The 27067-nt window shown below is 40.3% G+C and overlaps 1 protein-coding gene across 1 annotated transcript in view; it reads right to left on the bottom strand.

Annotated features, from left to right (window-relative positions):
* The window catches only part of PCDH11X (protocadherin 11 X-linked), a gene marked incomplete at both ends in the record, with an annotated part of 442916 nt that overhangs the window by 415088 nt on the left and 761 nt on the right, over positions 1-27067 (bottom strand). The gene's annotated exons all lie outside the window — the stretch shown is intronic.

Below are 27067 nucleotides of genomic sequence, written 5' to 3'. Positions count from 1 at the left end.
GAGCAAAACAGAATAGAAAGGCAATAATTCTCTCTTGTTATTCTTCTCCAGAAACTGCTTGTAGAGAGGCTGGAAATCAATTTCCCTTCCCATCCTCTGCCCTCCCCAGGAGAAATGCATGATCTTCAAAAACAGAAGATGTCATGGCACTGGCAAGCACTAAATTTAATCTCAAATATATCTTACATCAAAATTCCAAAGAGTTTGGCAAGTTGAATGTAAAAACCATGCAGGTTTTTTTTTCCTTAGTATTATCCCTTTGTTTGACTACTGAATGACTCAGGTCTTTGACAGGATGAACTCCGACTTAAAACATGGGAAAGTGATATAAAATTAAATAGGGGTTGATGTAGGCTGATCAGAAACGTCCTAACTTTGAACTGCTTTTTGATAAGTTACATCCCCTTTCAAAGCCCTCCAAACCATTGGTCATTACCTCACACCACAGCAGCTAATTCCAGATTAAATTCTATTGATAAATATTTCCATTTGCTTCCCCATTCATTCTACATCGCCCATCTCGCCTAAGTGACTTTGGGTGGTTTACAATAAAACACACCCACATCATACTATCAAAGCATAAATAAAAACAACATTAAAAAAAAACAAGTAAAAAAGGTAGGGGTTATAGCATTAAAAGCTAAAAACCAGGTGGACAGGACATCTTCATGACACCAACCATATCCAAGATTGCACATCGTTCTTTGACTCTTGATATGCAGGGGAGGCATATAAAATGTCTTGTACTTTAAATGAAATATGTGAGGTCCAAGTCTCAGAGATGAAGCAGACAACAACAACAACAACAACAACAACAACAGCAACAACAACAACAATAATAATAATAATAATAATAATAATAATAATAATAATAATAATAATAATAAAGTTGGAAGGGACCTTGGTGATCTTCTAGTCCAACCCTATACTATTTCAGGCAAATGGCTGTCCAGTCTCTTCTTAAAAACTTCCAGTGTTGGAGCATTCACCACTTCTGGAGGCAGTTTGTTCCACTGGTTAGTTGTTCTAACTGTCAGGAAGTTTCTCCTTAGTTCTAGCTTGCTTCTCTCCTTGACTAGTTTCCATCCGTTGCTTCTTGTCCTGCTTTCAGGTGCTTTGGAGAATAGCTTGACTCCCTCTTCTTTGTGGCAGCCCCTGAGATATTGGAGCACTGTTATCATGTTACCCCTCGTCCTTCTCTTCATTAAACGAGACATACCCAATTCTAGCAACCGTTCCTTACATGTTTTAGCCTCCAGTCCCCTAATCATCTTTGTTGATCTTCTCCGTACTCTTTCTAGAGTCTCAACATCTTTTTTTACATCGTGGTGACCAAAACTGGATGCAGTATTCCAAGTGTGGCCTTAAGATCCACTTGGCTCCAGATAATTCATAGCTTATAGCTAATAGACAGAATTTCACCAGACTAAAGCTATAACCTTCTAAAGCAATAAATATAACCTGGAGGATTCTAGGGTGTGGCTATCCTGAATCTTTTCCTCCTGCTACCGTCCAGTTGAGGACTATGCAGTCTCTTGTTTTGGGCCCTTCTCTGCATTGCCCCCTACTCCTCCTTCAGCTGTACATTCCATTATAAAGATGAGTTAACATGACAGAATAGTATTCCATTTCTTTTCTCCTTGGTTCACCCCTCAGCCTTTCTTGACAATCCTCACTGGTTACTTTTATTGGGTTGATCCATTTCATAATCTATTACCATTATCAACCAGGTCAGAGACACCCACAATAGGAATGTCGACTTACTGAATGGAATCCTTACGATATCACCTGGCTATAAAACAGAAAGCCGAGAGACACAAGGATATATATCACGAGGGCTCTCCAAATCTTGGAAGGTTTTTTTTTTTTCCATCCAAGCCCAATTCTTCACAAGGAAGCCGTTTCTTGATGGCAGCTCACCGTAAAGATTGTAAAAATCGTGGCTTGCAACGGCTGCTTTGGCGTTCAGGGGCTGTTATTTCTGATGTTCTGCAAACAGCCTCCATAAGCTATAACAAGCTGGAGTGAAACATTGCATAGTTCTGCAACAATGCAAACAAGATGGATTACCCTGAGCCCTCAATTCCTCCATCTTGATTGCAGCATTTTTCTTCCAAAGGATTCTACAAACTGCTCCAATAGTTTGTGAGAAAAGCATCAATATTTATGTTGGTTTTTTTTTTAAGCAGCCCCCCCTCCTCCTCCTCCTCCTGCCCGACCTCCTGAATTATTGTTAAAAATAAAGCAGGCCACCTGTTTAATTCCCCCTGTTTAATTCTTTTTTGCAATTTGTAGGCAGCAGAACAAAAGAAAACAATACAGGAAAGCTATGGGGGGAGGAGGGGGGGAAGAGAAGCAATATCACACCTAAATATAATTACAACTCAAAATATCTTGGTAAGAAGCCAAACGGCTATGTTCAACTTCAGTGGGCTTCAGATCAGACCTTGAATCAATAGCAATTATGAAACAGAAGAACGGTCCTGATCCAAAAATTAATCTCTTAATGAATTATTCCCAAGCACTGGACAAAGTTCAAGAGATATGGGTAGGGTTTCTTCATGGATTAGGTGCAGTTCGGCACATTATAATGATTAATCGTCCTCATTGCCTTCTTTTGCTGAGTAACTTTTTCTTTTTTTTTTTTCAAAATGTTAGGCAAAGACAAGCATTCAGTTCCCAGGTACTTTAAGAGAATCTGAACAAATGGTTGTAGGGTCTAATGTCAGAAAATGGTGGTGTAACAAAGGGAGATTACAAGATAGTTCAGCACCAGGAGTTTTTCCTTGGCTTCGTGGAGAAACATCAATCATGTCATCTCTTGAAGAGCAAATGCAGTTGGCATATATCTTTCAGCTCTGCCAAGTTAATGAGCTGATAACAAGGCTATTAGGTTTTTGGTACTGTTGAGGAACAAGCAGAGAGTAGACAAAAGGACGAGCGGAAATAATCAACCAAAGAGTGGCACTTTACATATTTTTTTTAAAAGTGTTTCTTTGATGGAGTTCCTACTTCAAATTAGATGTTTGAAGCTACATAGGAGACCTTGACTTCTTTTTGCAGGGAGCTGTTATCCAGTCATTCCAAGATTGGGTGAAATATCTGGGATGGATTACCTGCCAGTCTGTTTAAATGCAAAGAGGGAGGGAGGAAGGAAGGAAGGAAGGAAGGAAGGAAGGAAGGAAGGAAGGAAGGAAGGAAGGAAGGTAGGTATTTGGATCACCTTCAAAATGATCCCATCACATTTATTACAACAAACTTTCAAGGATATGGAGTAGCAACATGTTCTAATGGTGGGGAGATTGGTAATCAGTGAAAGGGAAATGAAATGGGGAAAGGATGGATACGCAATAATTTTGATAGATGCCATTCACAAAACAGTTAGCTGTAATGATTTGATTTGTGATCTGATTATATCACTAAGTTAATTAAGCTACATATGGGTAATTACCCTTTTTTCCTTGTTTATTCCAGAGCCCTGAACCTCAGTGAGTAACTACCGTATTTTCCAGCGTATAAGACGACTGGGCGTATAAGACGACCCCCTACATTTCCTGTTAAATTATAGGGTTTGGGCTATTTTCAGCACCCGGCGTATAAGACGACCCCTGACTTTTGAGAAGATTTTTATGGGTTAAAAAGTAGTCTTATACACCAGAAAATACAGTATATACCCTCCCAACCAAGATTTCGTATGTAGTGAAGAAAACAGCTATGTCATCCAGAGTGTTTTCAGGAAGGAAAAACTCTGAATCCACACCAGTCATTTCGCTGAACTTTAACAGGCCTTCTTGCCTATCAGAGTTGACAATAAACCTGTCAACTGGGACAAGAGAATAAAATGCAGATAAGAAAATTCCTCTGAAACAAAGAGACAACCAAAAAGTGTTTTAAAAACTTTGGCCAATGTGATTTCACTTGATTTTTTTTTAACATACAGCATTTTATCCATTTTGCCAAAAGAACTGGAATAAAATCATATATTCCTAAAATGGAGACATCCTACTATACTGCTGGATCTTTTTTCAATGTACAAAGTTCCAATCATCATTAGCCATCAAAGGGGATGCAAGTAAACGAGGGAGAAAAGAATTTATATTCAATTCTGTTCCACTATATGGTATCTTTGCACTGAAAGAAGATGGATGGATTGTAAAGATACTAGGAACTTTAAGCCGTAAAATGTATGGATCATAGTTAAGCATACGATTGAGTAAAACCTTCCTAAAATGTTAGGATCACCAACCAACCTACACACCACATTCTTTAAACCTTGTTAGTAGCAACATCAGTGTCAGTTGCAGTCATACTACAAACAAAAACACCTATTAATTTAAGACGTTGGGAAATCGCTGTCTTGTGGAACTGGCATTAATGTAAACTGCCTCCCCAAAACTTGATTGATCACTCTTAACCAAAGGAAAATAAAATCCTCATCACACGCCTGGTCCTTGAGTTGATCAAAGCCAAGGAATACTTCAAAGATGTAGCCTAGAAGAGAAACGATACTTGTAGCACAATTCTATCACACACCTCACATCTAACAATGATGCCTCCTATGCAACTGTGCTGTAGCAAGTCAATATTATCTGAAGAAAGGTAAAATAAATTTAAATTGCTTTTTATTTCTTTTCTGCGGTGTGCAGCTGTTAATATTACTGGGCATCAATGCCTTTCTTCAGACACTTCATTGCTAAATAACTCAATACATTTGGTTGAAATTTCACCAAAGGATGTAAAAGCCGAGGGTACTGACAACTGTCAAAAGCCAATCGGGCAGCGTTTTGGAATGAGATATACATTAAACACTAGAGGAAGGGATAGGTTGACTAAAAGAGAGAAATACCTTCACTAAAAAAAAAAAGAGAGAGAGAGAGAACAAAGAGAAAAATTGGTCTGGAATGGTATAGGTTTTCTTGCCTAACAGGGGGTTGGACTAGACGACCCCCAAGGTCCCTTCTAAATTATTCTGTGTGTCTGTGTCTGCACATACAGAGGTAACTGTGAAGATGTGCAGAAACTAAGTTGGTGGAAGGCTTTGTTTGTGGAATGAAACGGGCCCCGTGTCTCCCAATTTTTCAACTGCATATCTGAAGCCGGTCACATCAAGACATCCCCTCCCCCTGTACTCTTTCATCCAAAGTAAATTAAACATGATAGTGCTAACCCCTTTAACTGCTGTGGGAAGCAGGCAGGCAGAATAATTAAGTGTCACCAGCCTGCCTAATCATACGCACAAACACCCAGAGTGATACTGCTTTGCCCCAAAGGGTTTACAATCCGGAGTTGACAGTGGGTAAGGGAGGAAACCACAAGGCAAGAATGACAAAAAAGAAAGAAAAAAAGAAAGAAAGAAAGAAAGAAAGAAAGAAAGAAAGAAAGAAAGAAAGAAGGAAGGAAGGAAGGAAGGAAGGAAGGAAGGAAGGAAGGAAGGAAGGAAGGAAGGAAGGAAGGAAGGAAGGAAAGAAAGAAAGAAAGAAAGAAAGAAAGAAAGAAAGAAAGAAAGAAAGAAAGAAAGAGAAAGAAAGAGAAAGAAAGAAAGAAAGAAAATAAGTTCTCGATGCAGAAAACAAGGGAGGGTTAAAAATGGCAAATTAAGAAAATAAAGGGACCATGTACTTACTACATCTGGCCCACTTAGAATAACAAAATAACAGAGTTGGAAGGGACCTTGGAGGTCTTCTAGTCCCACCCCCTGCTCAAACAGGAAAGCCTGTACCATTTCAATCAAATGGCTGTCCAATCTTGTCTTAAAAACCTCCAAGTGATGGAGCACCCACAAGTCCGTCCATTGATTAATTGTTTTAACTAGCTTAGAAAACTCTTACGAAGTTTTCCATTGTCGTTAAGGTCTCTTCATCCTTCCAAGAAAAGCCAAAACAGGTGGATATAAAGGAAAAGGCCCTAAATATTTCAGAGGCAGAGGCACGGAGAATCCTTTAGCCCTTTAAGGATCTGAATCCCACAGCTATTCATGGGACCAGCCGTGATAAACTGGGAGAGAGAGAGAGAGAGAGCAAGAGTGAAGCAGTTATCTGAGAAAATCTCTCAATAGCTCAACTGCTGCACCACCACCGCACTAAAGCTGCTACTGGTGGAAATGTCAATAATTCATTTTGGTAAAGCACAACAATTACAGAAGGAGGATCCGCCTATAATTCATCTGAGCCATGTAAAGTTCAGAGAAGTAGAAAAAGCAGGGTTTTTAAGCTTTCTGCATCCCCGGACCGCAGCGCCTTAATGCTCCTGTCAGCCTCCCACACATAAGGCATAATGGCAGGGCCTCTTGTAAGTTGCTCAAACCCTATTTGAATAAATCACAGCCCCTGAAAGGGTACATACCACTAAGGCTGATTCACTGACTCCATTACAATTTATGCCTCGGCTCCTATGCCAAGAGACAGTGGCTGATTTTTACTTTCAAGGAAAACAAACAAAATGTCTTCCAGGTCACCGTGGATAATTACACCATTATGGCTGCATTCCCAAGTCGTGAGAGAAAAGGAGCTTAGCTTGCTTTATGGAAACTAGCTTTGTGGGTGTCTCCCCTCCATTCCCCCCCCACACACACACTTTTCCTTTTTTTTTAACTAATCCGGCAGGACTCTAAGGTTATGAGTTTTGACTTATTTTTATTTATTTATTTTTATTTTAATTCCATTTATATCCCGCCCTTCTCCGAAGACTCAGGGCGGCTTACAAACTTAGTCGCTGTTTGTTAATAGTTAATTGTTTATTAGGCACACTAAGCCAAAACATACAGCTCAAAAGATGCAGAACGTAACCAATGGCTTTTGTGGCATTAAAGAACCCTGCCTCAAGTGGATAGGATAAAATATTCAGCTTTTTAAAAATGTTGTTGGATTGGAGGGGATGAACATCTCAGCAGATCTTTAAACTACCCTTTCGAACCCCTTAAAATTCTCAAAACCTGCTTTGAAAACAAAGCTTGGCAGATCCTTTTTTTTTTTAAGAGCAGGGTTCTCGAGCAAAGGAGTTTTTGACCTAATAATGCATCAATCCGCCAATTATGACTTAGTGTTGCCTAGTAAGCAGGTTGCCATGATTTAACCACTGTTAGAATCCTACCTTAGTATTAAACATGAATTCAGCCAAGTCCAACTTGTCGCTAACTCTGCGAAGTTTGCAAAGGTTCTGAATACACCCGAGTCAGCTTGAGTTATAAAACTGACTTGATGAAACTTGCCAGGTATGCACACCTATCATCTTGGGAAGTAAATCTTCCGGAATATTGTATTCCTTTTCCAAATCAAGCTGCTTTAACTTTGTTCAGAATGGTCCAACTGTTTTCCAGAACGAATGACTTGATAACCGAGGCAAAGCTGCTCAAATGAAAAGCAATGTCTACGAAAAGTTGAAAAAAACAACAACAAAGGAAGCAAACAGAACTTTATCTCCTTAAAGAACTCATATTGAATACGAGAAATAGAATAGAGCTGAAAGGGACCTTGGAGGTCTTCTAGTCCAGCCCCCTGCTCAAGCAGGAAAACCTATACCATCTCCGACAGGAGATTGTCCAGTCTCTTCTTGAAAAACTCCAGTGTTGGAGTGCCCACGACTTCTGGTGGCAAGCTGTTGCACTGGCTGATTGTCCTCACTGTCGTGAAGTTTCTCCTTAATTCCAGGTTGCTTCTCTCTTTGATCAGTTTCCAGCCCTTGTTTCTCATCCTTCCCTCTGGTGCTCTGATGAACAACCTGCCTCCCTCTGCCTTGTGGCAGCCCCTCAAATACTGCAATACTGCGATCATGTCTCCCCTATTTCTTCTTTTCTTTAGAGTAGCCAAACCCAAATCCTGCAGCCGTTCTTCATCGCCATGCCTTGGATCATCTTAGTTGCTCTTCTCTGAATTTCTTCCAAACTCTCAACATCTTCTTTGAGATATGGTGACCAAAATTGGTTGCAGTATTTGAGGTGTGGTCTTACTAGGGCTTTATAGGAAGACTTTTATCGGCTAGACGGGGGGGGAGGGCCTTCTCTGTGGGAGTGCCGGCCCTTTGGAATCAACTTCCCCTTGAGCTCCGGATGGCCCCGGATCTCCGCTCCTTTCATCACGGCCTTAAAACATTTCTCTTCCATCAGGCTGACCTGGACTGACAATAGGGATTTTTAAGTAGAATATTTTTAATATTTTATCATTGGGGCTTGTTAGTTTAATCTTTTTTTAACATTTGTATTATTGTGTTTTATTGTTGTTAGCCGCCCTGAGTCCTTCGGGAGATAGGGCGGCATATAAGTCCCAAAAATAAATAAATAAATAAAGCGGTACTAATACTTTGCGTGATCTTGATTCTATCCTCTGCTTATACAAACAGAATTCCAGACATTGGTGTCATTATGGATCACTCTGTTTCTCAAAACTGGAAGCCTCGGAGGAGCCCGTCAGAAAGCTACTAAGAGTATGGAGGAACTTGGGCATAAATTGATTCTAGTAGCTCATCAACCAAACCTGCCCCGGAAGAAGGCAAAGTCTTGTCTTCCAGATCCTGTGACTTATCTCAAACTGAATTAAGAGAATACAATTCAACTCCGGGTAGTCCTCAACTTACAACGGTTCATTTAGTGACTATTCCAAGCTACGTCATCACTGGAAAAAAGGGACACCCAGCCATTTTCCGCCCTCGCAACCACTGAAGCCTTTCCAAGCTCCTGTGATCAAAATTCAAACCCTTAACATATTTATGACGGTGGCAGTGTCCCTTTTGCAATCCTCTTTTGTGACCTTCTGACAATGTCAGCCAGGAAGCCAAACTCGCTTAACGGCCATCTTGCTACCTTAAGAACTGCAGCGATTTGCTTAACAACCGTGGCAAGCGAGGGGGTAAAAATGACACTTAACTCATGTCTCGCTTAGCAACCGAAATGTTGCTAAGCATAAGAAAGGACCTGTACTTTGTTTTGCTCGGTCTTTCCAAACTTTGCCATAAGCTGGAAAAAAAAAGAGAATGCACATCGATTCGGGCGTCCCTTTCCATAACCGCTTCTCGTTCAGTCTGGCTGAATTTGGCTTAAGGTTAGGATGCTTCGTGTTGATGATCTGTCTCCGAGCCTTTCACCTCATCCCTGCAGACATTCCTCTTGTAGCTTAGAAGCTTCACTGGAAGCTTACCAATATAATTAGTTATAAAAATCCTCCGGATGGAAAATCAATCCAGCAGAGAAAAGTTGTGGAGGGCTGCCTTCGCTTTTAGCAGCTTGGACTGTTATTTGAAAGCCAGCAGCTATATATATATACACATATACACACAGACACGCACAGACACAGACACACACAGACACACAGAGTGTATGTATGTATGTGTGTGTGTGTGTATATATATATATATATATATATATATATATATATATATATATATATATATATATATATATATATATACATATACACACAGACACACAGACAGACACACACACAGTGTGTGTGTATGTGTGTGTGTGTGTATATATATATATATATATATATATATATATATATATATATATATATATATATATATATGGATCCTTGGTTTTTCGGGTTTTTCCCCGCGTAGAACTAAAGGTGTGGGCGCAACGTTTCGACGGAGTCCGGCGCAACGTTTCGACGGAGTCCGTCGAAACGTTGCGCCCACACCTTTAGTTCTACGCGGGGAAAAACCCGAAAAACCAAGGATCCACATACAGGCACCCGCGAAAACCTCAGAAAACATATATATATATATGCGTATATATACTGTGCACATGACACTATCATGCTGTCGCATCATACAATTTGTTTTCGGTTCAGAACCTTTCACAGTGATTTATAGGTGTGGGCCTGAAGGCTTCTATTATTGATTGTTTTGCTTTCCTGCAGAGGAAATGTACATTTTAATCTAATTTTAGGAGGGTTTTTTTAAAAAAAAAAAAAGCAGCAGAAAATTCAGGTTTGTAAAGTGCTGATTTACAAGCCAGTTTGATGGGTATCCGCCTCCCTTCCTCCCCCCCCCCTCTTCTTTGAGCCTGTTGTAATACCCAGAGAACTTGATCTTTGTGGACATCAGCAAAAGACTGAGCTCGCATTAAGACAGATGAAGTGAGAGTTGCCACATTGCAATTTTGTCCCTTCCAGCTTCAGCCTATCATCCCTCCTACACAAAGACAAGCTAAGCTGTTCGCTCCTTTTCTCTGACAGCTAGTGAGAAAATCGCTTCTCTTAGAAGTCCAGGGATATGCTGATTTGTCCCCTTGCCCTGAATTTCTCCAGCCTCCCTGGCTGAAAGCAAGCAACTTTTTTTCTTTGTCTTTGACAATGCCCTGCAGGAATGTTAACATAATAGAACTTGACAGTTTGGGATTTTATTTACTTATTGCCCTGCTGTGATCCTTTAAAACACCCCGAAGGGGCATGGTGTTATTGACCAACATGCAGTGGATTTTTCAATTACCATAACATTTAGCTATAATAAAGCGGGAGAGGACGATATAATTTTGAACCGGTCAGAGATGGGAGCTTTGCACTGGTACTTTGGAAAAACATCATGAGACGCTTAAAATCCGTATAGAAAAAATATCTTCTGCATTTATCCGTGTGCTCTGGCTTTAAACCTGATCCTAAACAAAGGGGACTTCATCTGCACTTGACTAGGTCTGGCCCAGCTATTTTCAGCTACCCAAGAAAAACAAGCACTAACCACTAGGGCTCCGTGAAACATTTAGAAGAACATTAACTAGCCAAAGCGATTGTTCATAGGAATCCAATCCATCTTGAAGCAAAAGGAGGGTATGGTGTAGTAGTTAAGATGATGGACTAGATATCAAAATATAACTGTAAATTCTAGTCTTCACTTAAGCACAAAAGCCAACCGGATAATTTTGGGCCAGGCATTCTCTTGGTGTAACTCAACTCATAGGGTTGTTGTAAAGACATAGGAAGGAGAGCATTACATATACCACCCTAAGATCTGTACAATAAAGATGGGATATAAATATAATGAATAAGCAAATGGTTTCTTCCCCAAAACATGGATATTTAGATGCTATTGGGAAGTCCCTCAAAGTTTAGGATCTTGCAAGCTAAATGATCATGCAAATGCCTCGCTGTTTCAAACAGTAAATCTGGAGTTGATCCTTCCATAAAACATCCCTGTAAAGGATTTGTACAAATCTACATCATGACTCAAGTTGGACTGATGTGTTGCTTAAACTGGGTACGTTCAGTGAGGATGTGTTTCTTAATCTGGGTGCCCTCAATGTTGCCATTACTGAGAAGCAAGATTGTCCACGCTTCTCAGCAATGGTTATGCTGGCTGGAGAATGTGGAGAGCTGAATGATGAGGGCCAGATTTCTGCAAAATCCAGGCAATGGAAGGAAAAATGCATATGAGTTATAACCGTCAAATATCAGATTTGAACGGCGTCACAAGCAGATAAGGACTATCTAACCTAGAGGAGATGCAGTGATAGGCGGATGCTGCCCACTTGGAGCTGAATCGGAAAACTCACAGAATGGAATATATGAACCCACCTAGCTAAGAAAATGGGAGAGATGTAAGATGTAATTGTAAGGCTGAATTCCCTCTTTTCTCAAAAATTGGGATGGATACAGTGTTGTCTGCGGACTTATCTGTCCATTTTAGAAACTGCCATCTATGGAAATGGGGAGATAAATGATGTGGAAAATTGCAAAGAGTAAAAAGAAGAACCCTCAGAACGAGATGAGTAGGAAGGAAAATATCAGTTAATTCAAGTTTTCTAAATTTCATGGTTTCCATATTCCAACATAATTCACTGCTTGAGTCTTGATACTTCCAATATTTCAGTGATTTCAACGATGGAAGTCCTAAAATAATATATTAATTTATCGACTGTTCCTTTGTTTCTGATTTACCTAAAAGACCTACAGTAGTTACGTTCTATATACACTCAGTGAAACCACTGAAATTCTAGCTTTCCTGACCCTCAAGATCTCTGCTATCATCCTAAAGCAAATTATTATAAGGGTTTGCTAAAACCTACAAGGGAAGTAGAAAAGTTTAAACAGTATGAAATAGAATTGTTAGCAGGCCTTTGAACTTTGCAGCGATTTCCATTTTATTTATGATCAGCAGGACATTTATTGCATCTCTACAGGAAGTCTGCAGCCATTCTGAAACTTTTCCTTTTTCTTTTTAAAGAAGCCAAATATTTGCATGATCACCAGAAAGATGATCTCATGAAAAGACCAACCTCTCACAAGATTCCACAAGATTCAAGACGCCGTTGTGGAATTGTCACTAGATGGGTGATTTTGCAAAGATTAGAGAGGGAATAACCTGGTCAACATAATCAAGATAACCAAGAAGAATTTGTTGAGTTCAAGGCACAGAAGAGTTTACTGTTGCTACCTGTACACAAGAATCTAGTCAACAAACTGTCAACTGGCACTAGGTAAGGGTCAATGAGTCTTGAGTCTCTTATGACAACATAATGATTTCACACTGATGACACACTTCTCCACCTTTCTGCTCAGCCTGTTCTTCTCCTAGATCAGGGGTTGGCAGCTGTGGCTCTTTTATGACTCGTGGACTTCAACTCCCAGAATTCTGGGAGTTGAAGTCCACGAGTCATAAAAGAGCCAAGGTTGCCTACCCCTGTCCTAGATAATCTCTGATCCTACAGTGATGGGCAGAACTCGAAACGATGCTTTTAAGCTCGTTCTATCTAGATTCCCCAAAGTGTAACAAACAATAGACGGGTGGAGGTCAACCATGTTCTCTTCCACTCACAGCTGATAATTAGCCACTTACAAAGAGTTGTATAATGATAAACCCTACGGGAACTGCCCTGAGAATCCCAAAGAGAGAAAGATGTTTAAAATAAATTTATGATCAACGATAGTTATGATTCCTGACGGAAGAAAGAGCCCCCATAAGCACCTTCAGGGCAAGAGCCTTTTGAAGTGGCACGCTGAAATTTAGCTATGTAAAGCCACAGTGCTTGCAAGGCATTCCTCAGAGGCTTAGTTATGACAGCTCCCATTTGTCTTCCAGGTGTCATTTTTCAGACCTAGTAAGAAAATCTCCCGGCTTCTTTGCAAGAGCTAGTTCAGTCGCTTGAAGCACACTGAGTGAGCAAGCTGGGGAATAGCCAGTAATGGCCTTTTTAAAAATTCATGTCTAAACACTACATGAGATCTGTCAAAACTCAAACTCATGAGTCCAAAAAGTATGAATGTTAATGGAAACTCAAGGCTGCAACAAGGCTGGTGTTTGACTCCGTAAATGCACATGGCATTCCCATGGACATCAATGGGCAATATGAAGGATACCTAGAGAGACAGCCTGCACAAATTAGGAATGAACAGGGCAACTGGAAGCCACGGCTCTGGATGGAAAGTCCATTTGAGCCTAAATTTGTCTCCTTTCCCACCAAATCATGGAGAAATGTCCCCCTAGCATTCTCAACAGGAAAATATCAAGAAATGTCAGACCACTATTCATGAGCAATGAGTTGGGTGTTCAAGCTTAATAGATCACAGTGGTATAAACCAGTTATAAGACTATCCAGTTAATCACACCTTCTTCCTGTTCCCATCGTATCTTTTGTAGCAAGCCTCATGTCTCCTAATTTTTCATTAGAAAAATCATGAAAGAGACTACCTCAACCGTTCTTCCATTTGTTATTTGCAAAATGCAACACACACATCCTTTGTTCTCTATGACAAGGATTATCGTCTTGGGGAAAAAAACACTTTAATCTATTATCTTTTACACTAACAAGCAAATAATAATAATAACTCCAGTAAGGTTCTTCAGCCTACAAAATCAAACTATGTTCACATCAACAAAAGAGGTTTTGATTATTGGTTCGGTGCTGGAATTATTGCAAAATGACATATATATCAGATTTATTAAAGAACAGAACAGAACAGAACAGAATAGGAATAGAAAATGGGGAACGGGGAATGGAATAGAATAGAATAGAATAGAATAGAATAGAATAGAATAGAATAGAATAGAATAGAATAGAATAGAATAGAATAGAATAGAATAGAATAGAATAGAATAGAATAGAATAGAATAGAATAGAATAGAATTCTTTAGTGGCCAAGTGTGATTGGACACACAAGGAATTTGTCTCTGGTGCAGAAGCTCTCAGTGTACATACAAGTGTACATATAAATCATGATCAAAATCATCATAAAAATATATTCATCACAATGTATTAATAAGACAGCGTACCCCCTACGCCACTGAGCGTTTCTACCAGGCAACGATTGTTCCAATGGTTTTTTGAACATGGCAAGGGTGAGACTTTATATTCAGAGACCCTCACCAAGAACTCCTCAATGTAGATTCTGCAGTGCATAAAAGAGAGAAAAGGGCACAATCGGGTTGCCATTTATTTACAGGGAGCCTTTGGTATTCCTGCTGTAATGAAGTCGGAAGTTACCTAATCCTATTTACGCCAAACTCCATATTTTTCAGCAAGTCCTGCCAGCTTTCATAAAGGTTTGTTTACAAGTAGAGAGTGTTCCACATTGACAGGTTTTGTTTTCCACACAAGGTGGTTGCTGATAATAACCACTCTAGGCAGTCCGTGACCTACTTAAAAGGACCAGCCTAGTGCTTCATTGTCCTCCTATCTCTCCCCCTCCACACAGCACGTTGGACGGAGAAGCCATGCGTATGAATTGCCCAGCTAGAGAGGTACGTGGTGTGCTTCACCTCCAAGGTGGGCTTAAGAAACTTAAATCATTTCCTCTCTTCTCCACAGGAAACAGGACTCTGCAGCACAACGCTATAGCAGTTGGGTGGCCAGCTTCTGGAAAATAAATAAATATAAATCAGGCCAGTTGTAATGGGAATTCAATTTATTTTCGAGTCAGAGTTATTCCATTAGGTTGTTATATCTGCCACAGGGGTGATATTTGCAGTTGAAATCAGCAACATCCGTTGTCTGGATGTCTGCCTCCTCCTCTTCTGCCTTGTTCAGATATTAACAGGACGTAGCTCTGAGCTGCAATAGTCTAAAGTGAAGAAAAATCACATCCTCTAGGCCATAAAAATTAATTTTGTATGTCCTTCTCTCCTCTCCACTGTTGTTATTTTCCATTGCCCAATCAATTTGAATCAGGATCGCTAGCTTGGCTTATAAACAGTGATTTCTTTCATAACGGAAGTGTTGTAAAGTTAGATTTAACTACAAAACTCAGCTAAAGGCAATAATCCCAGCCTCGTATCTGCATACAGCTGTTGCTTACAAATCAAGTCTGTGTGTTCCATGCTTCTGCACGTTGATGGCCACAGAAAAAAGCACAGCACGTACTGCCTACAATGCGGTGTAACTCAAAATCAAAGAAACTGGGTTAGGAAAATAAATGGTAAGGGAGGAAATCCCAAAAATTGCTGAACTGAAATATATCCCATAATCGAACCGAAGCGCGCATGCATGGGAAACAGTAGACATAAAAATGACTAAGATTTCATGGAACCATAATGGGGGCAGTTACGACAATCAGGTTGGTCAATGTATGAAGCACAAAAAAACAATCGCCGTTTTATTTCATCCACAACACAAGCTAAGCTTACGTCCTCTACTTGTCTTTACAAATGGTGGTAATGCAAAGCTTTCCATGCAAATCTGCCAATCCCCAGACAGCAAAATGTTTAGGAAAAATTAGCATGCAACTACCGCAAGCAGATACTGAGGATTACATTATGGATTGGCTTATTGACATACTTATTGCAGCTTCTATGCCGTTCCAATTCTTAAAGGCTCCGTACTGGTTACCATCAACAGCAAATTTTAACCACGCAAATATTCAAGACTGTTCCTAACCGCAAACGTTCACTTGATTTACCATGAATGGATAGATGTAGTCTAACTGCATCTACATGGAAGGAAGTGTGTAGTGGGGTGCCCCAGGGCTCTGTTCTGGGCCCAGTGCTCTTCAACATCTTCATCAATGCTTTGGATGAGGGGATAGCTGGGGAACTCATCAAATTTGCAGACGACACCAAGCTGGCAGGAATAGCCAATACTCCAGAAGACAGGTTTAAGATACAGAAGGATTTGGACAGACTTGAACACTGGGCGCTATGTAACAAAATGAAATTCAATGGTGAAAAAAGTAAGGTTCTACATTTAGGCAGGAAAAATCAAATGCACAGGTATAGTATAGGTGGTACCTTGCTCAATAGTAATAACTGTGAGAGGGATCTCGGAGTCCTAGTGGACAATCACTTACAGTAAATATGAGCCAGCTGTGTGCTGCAGCTGCCAAAAAAGCCAACACAGTGCTAGGCTGTATTAACAGAGGGATAGAATCAAGATCACATGAAATACTAATACCACTTTACAATGCCTTGGTAAGGCCACACCTGGAAGACTGCTTCCAGTTTTGGTCACTACGATGTAAAAAAGATGTCGAGACTCTAGAAAGAGTACAGAGAAGAGCAACAAAGATGATTGGGGGACTGGAGGCTAAAACATATAGGGAACGGTTGCTGGAATTGGGTATGTGTAGTTTAACAAAGAGAAGGATGAGGGGGGACATGATAGCAGTGTTCCAATATCTCAGGGGCTGCCCCAAAGAAGAGGGAGTCAAGCTATTCTCCAAAGCGCCCGAAGGCAGGACAAGAAGCAACGGATGGAAACTAGTCAAGGAGAGAAGCAACCTAGAACTAAGGAGAAACTTCCTGACAGTTAGAACAATTAACCAGTGGAACAACCTGCCTCCAGAAGTGGTGAATGTTCCAACACTGGAAGTTTTTAATAGGAGACTGGACAGCCATTTGTCCGAAATGGTATAGACCTCCAAGGTCCCTTCCAACTTCTTCTCCTTCTCCTTCTCCTTCTCCTTCTCCTTCTCCTCCTCCTCCTCCTCCTCCTCCTCCTCCTCCTCCTCCTCCTCCTCCTCCCCCTCCTCCTCCTCCTCTTCTTCTTCTTCTTCTTCTTCTTCTTCTTCTTCTTCTTCTTCTTCTTCTTCTTCTTCTTCTTCTTCTTCTTCTTCTTCTTCTTCCTCCTCCTCCTCCTCCTCCTCCTCCTCCTCCTATTATTATTATTATTATTATTATTATTATTATTATTATTATTATTATTATTATTATTATTATTATTATTATTAAACCTCAACATCTTCAAAGGTTCTCCTAAAGAGCCACATCTTCATGACTGTCCTAAAGCATCAAAGGGAGGTCAAGTTGTGTGAAGATTTCACTGAAAAGTCTCCACAAGGACCTCAACTGGGTATTGTACTTCCTCGGAGACAGGAGTTTCAACATGCCTTCCGTCCCCAGATCTCACTGAATAGACGGATTCAACAGTGAGAAGAGTATCTTCAAGACTTGAGCTTTGAAGGGTGACAACCAGCATCTTAACTTGCAGCCCATGAAGCTCTTGCAGCAGTGATATTACATGGCTGAATCCAAAATTACCTATTTGATTAAGAGTTGATTAAATTTGTTTTTGTAATGCTGGTTTTGCATTTTGCTTTGCTTACAAAGGGTAAGAAAAAGGGACGAACAGAAAAGCAGAAACCAAGAATAACCTTTAGCAGGCCTAGCCTTCCTTTTTTCAGACATAAGTAAACCAGACCTACATGTGTACAGTTCTAGCTCACTACTTTATTTTATTCTGCCTATTATACAGCAATCTCCCCAGATTGGCAGCTTTCACTTGGGAAGGACTAGATAAGCCTCTAAGCCTCAAAGGGCTTTGGGCATCAAACCTTGTTCTCTTGGGCTTACAGTACCTAATGAATCCAGACTAATTCCTTGCTTGGACCTAACTCCTGGTTGGGGCACACCTGTACTTTTTGAGATGTTTGGGCTTCAAACCCAAATAAATTTGGCCAGCATGGTCGGAGTTATAGTCCCAATAACTGGTGGATACCAGGCACATGGGTCACCAGAACCTAGAATGAAATGCAATTCATTCAAGATGGAAATTCTGAGATCCAGTCTATGAAAGACAATTTAGGGTACCCTCCATCCAAAAGCAAAATGCAGAATTGCTATCAAAATAGCCACCCCAATAGGGTGATCCATTAAGAATCACAAGAGGATAGTTGTTGAAGAACATCATCTAACGTTAGACTGTTCACTTTCTTAGCTCAGGAATCCATGTCTTGATAAATGTATTAGAAGTGCCAGAGTTATCTTCTTTTCTCTTCACTAATTCCACTTTCCTGATGATAGTAAGCCGTAGGTGCTGCATTCTGCTTTCCAAAAAGACAATTTACTCAATTCTACTGTAATAGGAGGTTAACGTTTAAATAAATCTGGTTAAGACTATGAAGGCAGGAGGGGCAGAGGCTTATTCATAGCTCAATAACTCTTGAGTTTATAGGGATGAGATCATTATATCTGACCTGAGTCATAAAGAAGACTTTGAACACTCTTCTGTCAATGGGGATAAGCAATACAGTTTCACGGCAATCAAACCTGTTACAATCATAATATATGCTACATATACTGATTCTCTCAACTACACTGCATTGCTTTTAACAGGAGTGCAAATTCTCTCTCTCTCTCTCTCTCTCTCTCTCTCTCTCTCTCTCTCTCTCTCTCTCTCTCTCTCTCTCTCTCTCTTTTAAAGAAAGAGGCAAATCTGCAGAAACAGAGGAGAGAACACAGTCTCTGTTTGGTTCTATTTTCTTGCTTTCCTTAAGGTCAAGAAAACTATATCAAATACACATTCACACGCAACACATGCATACATACATACATACATGTTTTACATACATGTGTACCTCATGGAGGAGAAAGGAGGACTAGGTAAGTTCACCATTGCCAGTTACTCATAGAATAATAAAGAGGAAATAAATTATAATAAATAAGTATCCTTTTGTGTATTTTACACACAACATATTGTTGTTGTTGTTAGCTGCGAAGTTGTGTCCGACCCATCGTGACCCCATGGACAACATTCCTCCAGGCCCTCCTGTCCTCTACCATCTTCTGGAGTCCATTTAAGCTCACGCCTACTACTTCAGTGACTCCATCCAGCCACCTCATTCTCTGTCGTCCCTTTCTTCTCTTGCCCTCGATCTTTCCCAGCATGAGGCTCTTCTCCAGTGAGTCCTTCCTTCTCATTAGGTGGCCAAAGTATTTGAGTTTCCACTTCAGGATCTGGCCTTCTAAAGAGCAGTCAGGATTGATCTCCTCTAGGACTGACCGGTTTGATCGCCTTTCAGTCCAAGGGACTTGCAGGAGTCTTCTCCAGCACCAGAGTTCAAAGGCCTCCATTCTTTGGCGCTCAGCCTTTCTTATGGTCCAACTTTCACTGCCATACATTGCAAACAACATATACAATAGCTCAATTAATAGCAAAGTGCTACTTTCATGTACAGCTTTCCGGGCAATGGAATGATCTAGCTGTCTGGGTAATTTGGGGCCAATCACAACACTATCATGCACAAATTCATTCATTCATTCATTCATTCATTCATTCATTCATTCATTCATTCATTCATTTATTCTTGAATCCTGGTGACTGCAGCTTTCTTGTCAAAGTTTTTCAGAAGTAGTTTGTCATTGACTCTTTCTTGGGGTTGAGCGAGGGCAACTGGCCCAAGGTCACCCAGCTGGCTTGGTGCCTAAGGTGGGACTAGAACTCACCATCTCCTGGTTTCTAGCCTATTGCCTTAACCACTAGACTAACCTGCCTCTACACATACAGATACACATGCACATAAAAAAAAACCTACGTCCAATAAACTTTTATGAATTCATAACCTTCTTTTAGCAATCAATCGTATACACACAAGCACTTAAACAAAGCAGTGCAGGGTGAACAGCTCTTCATTGAAGATCATAAACCATAATCAAGCACGCTTGACCAGTGTGGGTTGATAGGTGGACATTAAAAAAAAAAAAAAAAAACCTTTCCAGGCTAGGTCTGAGAATGAGCAAATGGCCCAAAGTAACCCAGATGGTTTCCATGCTGAAAGGAATGAAGGCATAAATAAACAATCAGACATACACACACAATGGGGAAAAAATGCATAAAGTGGAGCTATAAATTTGAGGCACAGAGCCTTCAAATTAAGAAAAATGCTGTTATAATCATGGTGGGGAATTGATATCACAGCACGACATGCCCATCCATGAATGTTTTGAATCTGCAACATACTCCTGTGGGGAAATTACGCCGCTGATTGAATTAAAGTGCCACCACAGCAACATGTTCTGGTGTACCCTCTGCCCTGCAATGTTCCGTTTAGAAGTTAAAAACAGGCAGACTCTTTCCTCTGCTTTACAAAAAGCTGAGTAGGGCCATACAAATTCTGTCCCCAAGACAGATGGCCATCCTACAGCCTTTGCAAATTAAATAAGTAGGCTACACATACATATATACAGTATACAGTATATATATATATATATATACAGTCCCTGAGGATGTTACTCCGCTAGTTGTTGCCGACTATGGGGGTGTGTGTGTGCTCATCTCTGTTTCAAGGCTCTGTTTCCATATTTTACTCATAGCATATTTGGGCAATATGCACAAAAGGTCTTATTTCCATCCCTGGAGATTCCTTTTCAATGTTTAATGGATAAAGGGAGCAACATTGTGATATGAGTATTTATTTGGAAGCAACAAGGGAGAAGCTAAGTAATGTTAGGCTGAAATGATTTTGATAAGCAGAATGTCTTCACTCATTTGGGATTGAGTTAGTTGACCCTATAGGAATCTGCTCGCCCTAGAAAGGAATTTCTCCTCTTTCATCTGCTTTTTAGAGTTCTTGTCAAATTTAAACCCCTCCCCCCAAAAGGTCCCTTTTCCACAGAAACCCCCCAATCTTTTAGAGTAGTCCACCACCTGGGATGTATCAGATTTGCGCTCCCACTTTTAATAAAGCCCTACAGATTTATTTAGGCCACCCTTTGAATGGGTGGGAATGTTTCCCTTTAAGCGTTAGCTATAGCAGAATTGGATTTTAATACTGTGCGGTGATATTTTAAACTGCAGCTCTTTTATTAATGTTTTATTAGATTTCTATTGTGTGCATTTCCAGGACTGTATTAATGTATGATTATTATCATTATACGTGGGTGCATAAGAGTTTGTTGCTGTAAGCTGCCTTGGGAAAACATTATTTATATTTTTTAAAAAAATAAATTAATGAGCAGGAAAGGGGAAAAAAAAGATTTAACAAAGGGAAAAAGAAAAGCATGAATCTATTTGCCAAACGCAAATCCAGTGTTTACGATTCATGTTCCAACTCTCATCATAAATACATGGTGACAGCCTTATTGAACCTGCAATTTAAAGGCTGGTGTTTTTTTTTTTTAAATGGTGGCCCTTATTTATTGATCCCTGGCCTTTAGTATATTGCCACTATACACAATTACATCTACCTATTACAACTATTTGTTGTTATTACAACTATTTAAACACACACACATTTAAGCTGGTAGGTCCACCACGGTGTAATTAATTCCATGCCTTTTAGTCATTTACAAGAAAAGAGATCAGCTCTTTCTTTACTTGTTTAAGTCAAATGTCATTTTTCTGGCGATGTTTCTCTTTTTTTTTAATAATGACTATATTTCAACATTTACGTCGTGACATGTGGCCCATAAACTGTTATGCACTTGTGAGGTATTAAAACAGAAATATCTTTTTAGTGGATCTTCCCCCTAGCCTTTACTATAGTCATTCCCTACAGCTCAATTAAATGTATTTAGAAGCTGACCCAGACTCGGTATATTCCCATTTTGCAAGGACATTTACTTAATGTCCATAAACTGATCAATGGACTTCATCAATGTCTCCATGAAACAGGCCCGAGTGATGTTTTTCAGTTTCTTGTTTCATCACCATTTACTGTTATAGTAGTGTACCATCTCGACAACTTGGTCTACAGCCATCAATGACAAACACCTTAAGTTTATTAAAAGCAAGCCAATAAAACCTGCCTGGAATGCTTGGGGAGGTCTAAGGACAGACTTGGCCAGCATTGTAACCCATTGATTATGTTAATGAGTTGAAAAGTTCACCGTTAAATCAAGTCCTGCTGCAGCCTGAATTTAAATGGGCTAGAGAGCTACAGTTTATGACAGTCTCACTGACGCAAGCAGTCTCCCTAGTCAAGAACGGAAAGACCAGTGGATCCCAGTGGATCTTGGGCTACAGAGTTAATGGTGATGCAATTAAATCCTTAGATGTGAGTTTCAAAGTTCCTGCTTTGAATCGCAGATCCGCCGGTCATTTCAATCAGGGCTTAGCCTACAGGGTTAAGGGTGGACTTCTTTGTCCGTCTGTGGTGCCATGGAGCCTTGGTGGAGCAGTGGGCTAATGCTTCCTCAAGTAACACCAGCTGCCTGCAATTAGTGCAGGTTTGCATCCCACCAGGCTCAAGGTTGACTCAGCCTTCCATCCTTCCGAGGTAGGTAAAATGAGGACCCAGATTGTTGGGGGCAATTAAGCTGACTTTGTAATAATGCCGCTTGGGGGTGTGTGTGAAAGCCCTAATAAGCAGACATATACATAGAATGAAGGCTATTGCTAAGCTTGTAAGCCGCCCTGAGTCTTCAGAGAAGGGCGGGATGTAAATGGAATTAAAATAAAAAAAATAATAAAAAATAAATCCAAAATAACATGCTCTCTTGTAAGAGAGAAATATCAACAGAAAGAAATAATCAAAGGAGGGGAAAACATCCCTAGATAGAAAAAAAAACTTCTTCTCAGGAAAATAAATGCACTAGTAAGGATTGAAGGGCTCCAACAAGTTGGCTCAATGTATTTTAAGAAGTCCATGATCCCAGTGAATCAAATAAATTATCCTGAAGGAAATCCAGTCGTCCATTCCGAGAGCAGTTTTTCACGTGTCCAGAGCACTGAAAATCATTCCACATGTGGTATATCGTTGACATTTCTTAGCAACCTTATAAGTGTCTTCCGCATTTTCCCATATTGCAGGACAGACTTGAATTCAAGAGTAAGCCTTTTCACTTAAAGCCCTGACTGAGTTGGGATAGCAGATATGTGACCTGAAGTAGGAACACATTTACATCTCAGGTGTTGGTTGCAACACCATTAGACCAACTTTTCAACACTGCCTAAGGAATTTTAGATCATGGATTATATCACCCAATATCCATGTGCTTCTCAAGTCCAAGCGTAGATAGTGACTGGATTGGCTGTTGAATCAGATCTCAGTGCTAGAGAAAAACAATAGTGTCCCCCACATTCAAAGAGGAGTTTATATAAACTCAAGATATACTGCCTGAAGCAACTCTCTCACCTTTGCTAGACAGTACAGCCAACCCTATACAACTTTTAGCAGAACTGGTATTCTTGGCCAAAATATATTTAATGAACTTTTTTAAAAACAAAAACAAAAAAAACACAAAACCATTATCCCTCTATATTTGCTGGCAAATATTTCTTGGCAGAGCCATTTATTTTGTATGCCATTTATTTTCTTCTGCTGGATCAAAATCAGATCTTCTTTGCTCTTCCGTTTACTTTTCCCTTCCTTTTAAAAAGCTATCTAATAACTCCGCTGTTTCAAACCCTCATTAATACCTTCTCATTTATTAAATGGTTTCTCTTCCTCCCTGGAAGCAGTTGCAGCTGAGTTATAAAAGCACTTTCTTCTTCCCTTTTACCAAAAGGCAACTAAACCTACCATTTTCTTTTTGTTTGTTTGGGTGTTTTTTTTAAAAAAAGAATCCTGCTGTTTTCATTTCTCATTCCATCTCTTCAGCTGAATTTTTACCCTACGATGCATAAAAATGCATCGTTTGGAACAATTTATAAAGACTTTTTTTGGTAAATCTCCAAACCAAAATGAGTAATCTCCATGCAATTTTATTGCAATTTTCATTAATCTTTCCTCATTTTTAACCAACAAGTAACTAGATCATGGTCGACCACAGGCAACAGGTGTGCAACTATTGTTTTGCTTACCATAGGCTCTGAATCTACAATATATTTCATGAAGCATTTAGCAACCATCTAATCACTGAATTGCATTTTCCATTTTCCACTAATGCCTGGCTAATTATTTCAGGAACCAAGCTCTTTGTAAGAGAGAAAGTTGGGCATGTTAATCCTGCAGTTTACCTCTAGAAGGAAGCTTGCAGAATCAGGAAGCGCAGGAAAAAAAATGACCCAGTAATAAAATTTATTTGAAAGCAAAACTAAAGAAGATTTTGCTCTGACATGGCCTATTAAACCGGGGGTGGGGGGGTGGAAATCTGTGTGCATGTAAAGGACTAAAATTTATTTTCTTAATTAAAAAAATATGTAGGTATCTGAGTTTGTGGGTGTTTATGTGTATCACAACAGGATCAGAATGGAAGATAAAGAATCAGAGCCACCTTCACTAAGAAATATCCAATATCCACCCAATGGGTAGAAATTATTCAAGGAGAGAAGCAACCTAGAACTAAGGAGAAATTTCCTAATAGTGAAAACAATCAGCCAGTGGAACAGTTGGCCTTCAGAACTTGTAGGTGTTCCATCACTGGGGACTTTAAGAAGAGACTGGACAACCATTTGTCAGAAATATTATAGGTCTCCTGTATGACCTCCAAGGGCCCTTCCAAACTCTGTTACTGGTACTGAGATTGTAATCAATTCCAAATAGGGAAGCAGAAAGCACTGCTCCTTGGTGGAGCAGTGGGCTAATGCCTCCTTAAGTAACACCAGCTGCCTGCAATGAGTGCAGGTTCGAGTCCCACCAGGCTCAAGGTTGACTCAGCCTTCCATCCTTCCGAGGTAGGTAAAATGAGGACCCAGATTGTTGGGGGCAATTAGGCTGACTTTGTAATAATGCCACTTGGGGGTGTGTGTGAAAGCCCTAATAAGCAGGCATATACATCGAATGAAGGCTACTGCTAAGCTTGTAAGACGCCCCGAGTCTTCGGAGAAGGGCGGGGATATCAATGGAATAAAAAAAAAAAAGCAGATAGATGCAGGATGCCAAGTTTGAGTCTGAAACCTTTCCTGTTGAGGATTAAGTTAGCAAGAACTAGAAATGCCAGAATGTTGGAGAACGGAAGCTAGTTAGAATGGACAACTGGAAAAAGTCTCACTTAGTTGAAACGCAGGAAGATACAAAGAACTTAGGATTGTTCCTTTCTCTGTGCTACACACGTGCGCAGGGCTGAAATTTATTGCTGACCCTTGCAAAGAAAACAAAAGTTGTTCTCTCAATACTTTGGAGCAAAAATACCAGCCATCTTTAAAGTTTACAATGCTGTGAACAGCTTCTCCTCCTCCTCCTCCTCCTCCTCCTCCTCCTCCTCCTCCTCCTCCTCCTCCTCCTCCTCCTTCTTCTTCTTCTTCTTCTTCTTCTCCTCCTCCTCCTCCTCCTCCTCCTCCTCCTCCTCCTCCTCCTCTTCTTCTTCTTCTCCTCTCTCCTCCTCCTCCTCCTCCCCCCCCTCCTCCTCCTCCTCTTCTTCTTCTTCTTCTTCTTCTTCTTCTTCTTCTTCTTCTTCTTCTTCTTCTTCTTCTTCTTCTTCTTCTTCTTCTTCTTCTTCTTCTTCTTCTTCTTCAAGTTTAAGGAGAGAGGAGGGAAGGAAAGAATGACCCACAGCATATATAAAATCACATTGTAAGCCAGCTATTCTACTCTGGGTTTTGTTTTTTTGTTTTTTTTAAAGAAAAAGCATAGTTTAGAGTTGCTTTGTGTGTGCAGGAGTAAGTTTTCCTTTCCCTTTTCTGTTAATCTACCCAAGCATTACTCAAGCATGCTGACTGAGCAGTCAGTTCGAAAGCTTCATCTTTGCTTTTCGGAGAAAGTTAATTTGCTTCACCACGTATCTGTTCCATGGGGTGCCCTTGTTGGTTTTCATACTGTATGCTTCCCAGCTAAAGCTGCTGATCACGTTCACTACGTATCATCCCTACATCCAGCTTCTCCCTGGCAATTAATCATAATTTTTTTTTAAAAAAAGACTTCATGTTCTGGAAAAGAAAAAAAGACAAGAAAAACATCTAAGCACAGCCATCTCTTCAGGAGCTGACCGTTTAGCCTCCCTGAGTAGCGTCAAAATGGGAGAAGCCGTGAAAATTGGTTGAATGTGGAAGAGATGAAAAGAATGAATGGGTGAGAAGACAAGAACAATCAAGGCAGGAGGGGAGTCCGTTGGCAGCTAATCCCATCAAGGACCAGCTCAGCCCAGGTGGCTAACAACCTGCTAAGAAAACATTTCACATCCTTCAAAGGGACTCCACCTGAATGAACTCTTTATAAATGAGGGCTGGCAAATTTCTTACATAGCTTTTCTACCCCAGACTAGCATTTAAAATATCTTACTGAAATCTGCACAGATCTTGTTTCTTTGAACTAGACTAACTGTGTGGGACTTGAGACACAATTTCCTTACTTCTTTACATTGTGGGAGGGCAAGACTGGATAAATTGCCACATCCAGTAATCCACCTCAGTTGGGATTCCAAGGACAGGTTGATGGAAGTGAGGGAAGATTACATTTTTTCCTCCTTTCTGCCTTCTCTGTGTCAAGTCTTTCTTCCCCCCACCCCCACAGTGCAACCCTCCACAAAACAGATGGCCTAGGCCAGGGGTAGGCAACCTTGGCTCTTTTATGACTCATGGACTTCAACTCCCAGAATTCCTGAGCCAAGATAGCTGGAGTTGAAGTCCATGAAGTCATAAAAGAGCCGAGGTTGCCTACCCCTGGCCTAGGCCAAGTGGCTAAATGCAAAAACAGAGAATTAATTCTGATAATGGATCACGTGTGCTCAGATGGGAAGGAGCAAGTGCACACCCAGTCACGTTCACACACACATTTGGTGCAGCCCACAAGCAGTAACGCCCTTTCCCAGTCTGCCATTTTAAATAATGTGACTTTCAGCCAAATAGAACAGTAAAGAGTAGCCCAAAGGTGTTTATTTTTTTTCCAAAAGGCAAATGGACTTCCTTTATTTTTTGTTGAAGATGTTTCACTTCTCATCAAGAAGCTTCTTCAGTTCTGACTGAAGATGGTGGAGAACCAAAGAAGCTTCTTGGCTGAGGAAGCGAAATATCTTCAAGGAAAAACAAAGGAAGTCCAGTTGCCTCTGGAAAAAGCACCTTTGGACAGCCATGACCTGGATGACTGAGGATCTCCACAGACATTTATCAGATAGC

Source organism: Vipera ursinii (genome assembly GCF_947247035.1).
Source record: "Vipera ursinii genome assembly, chromosome: 12".
NCBI lineage: Eukaryota > Metazoa > Chordata > Lepidosauria > Squamata > Viperidae > Vipera > Vipera ursinii.
The sequence above is the reverse complement of the archived record's forward strand: the minus strand, read 5'-3'. Positions and strand labels throughout refer to the sequence as shown.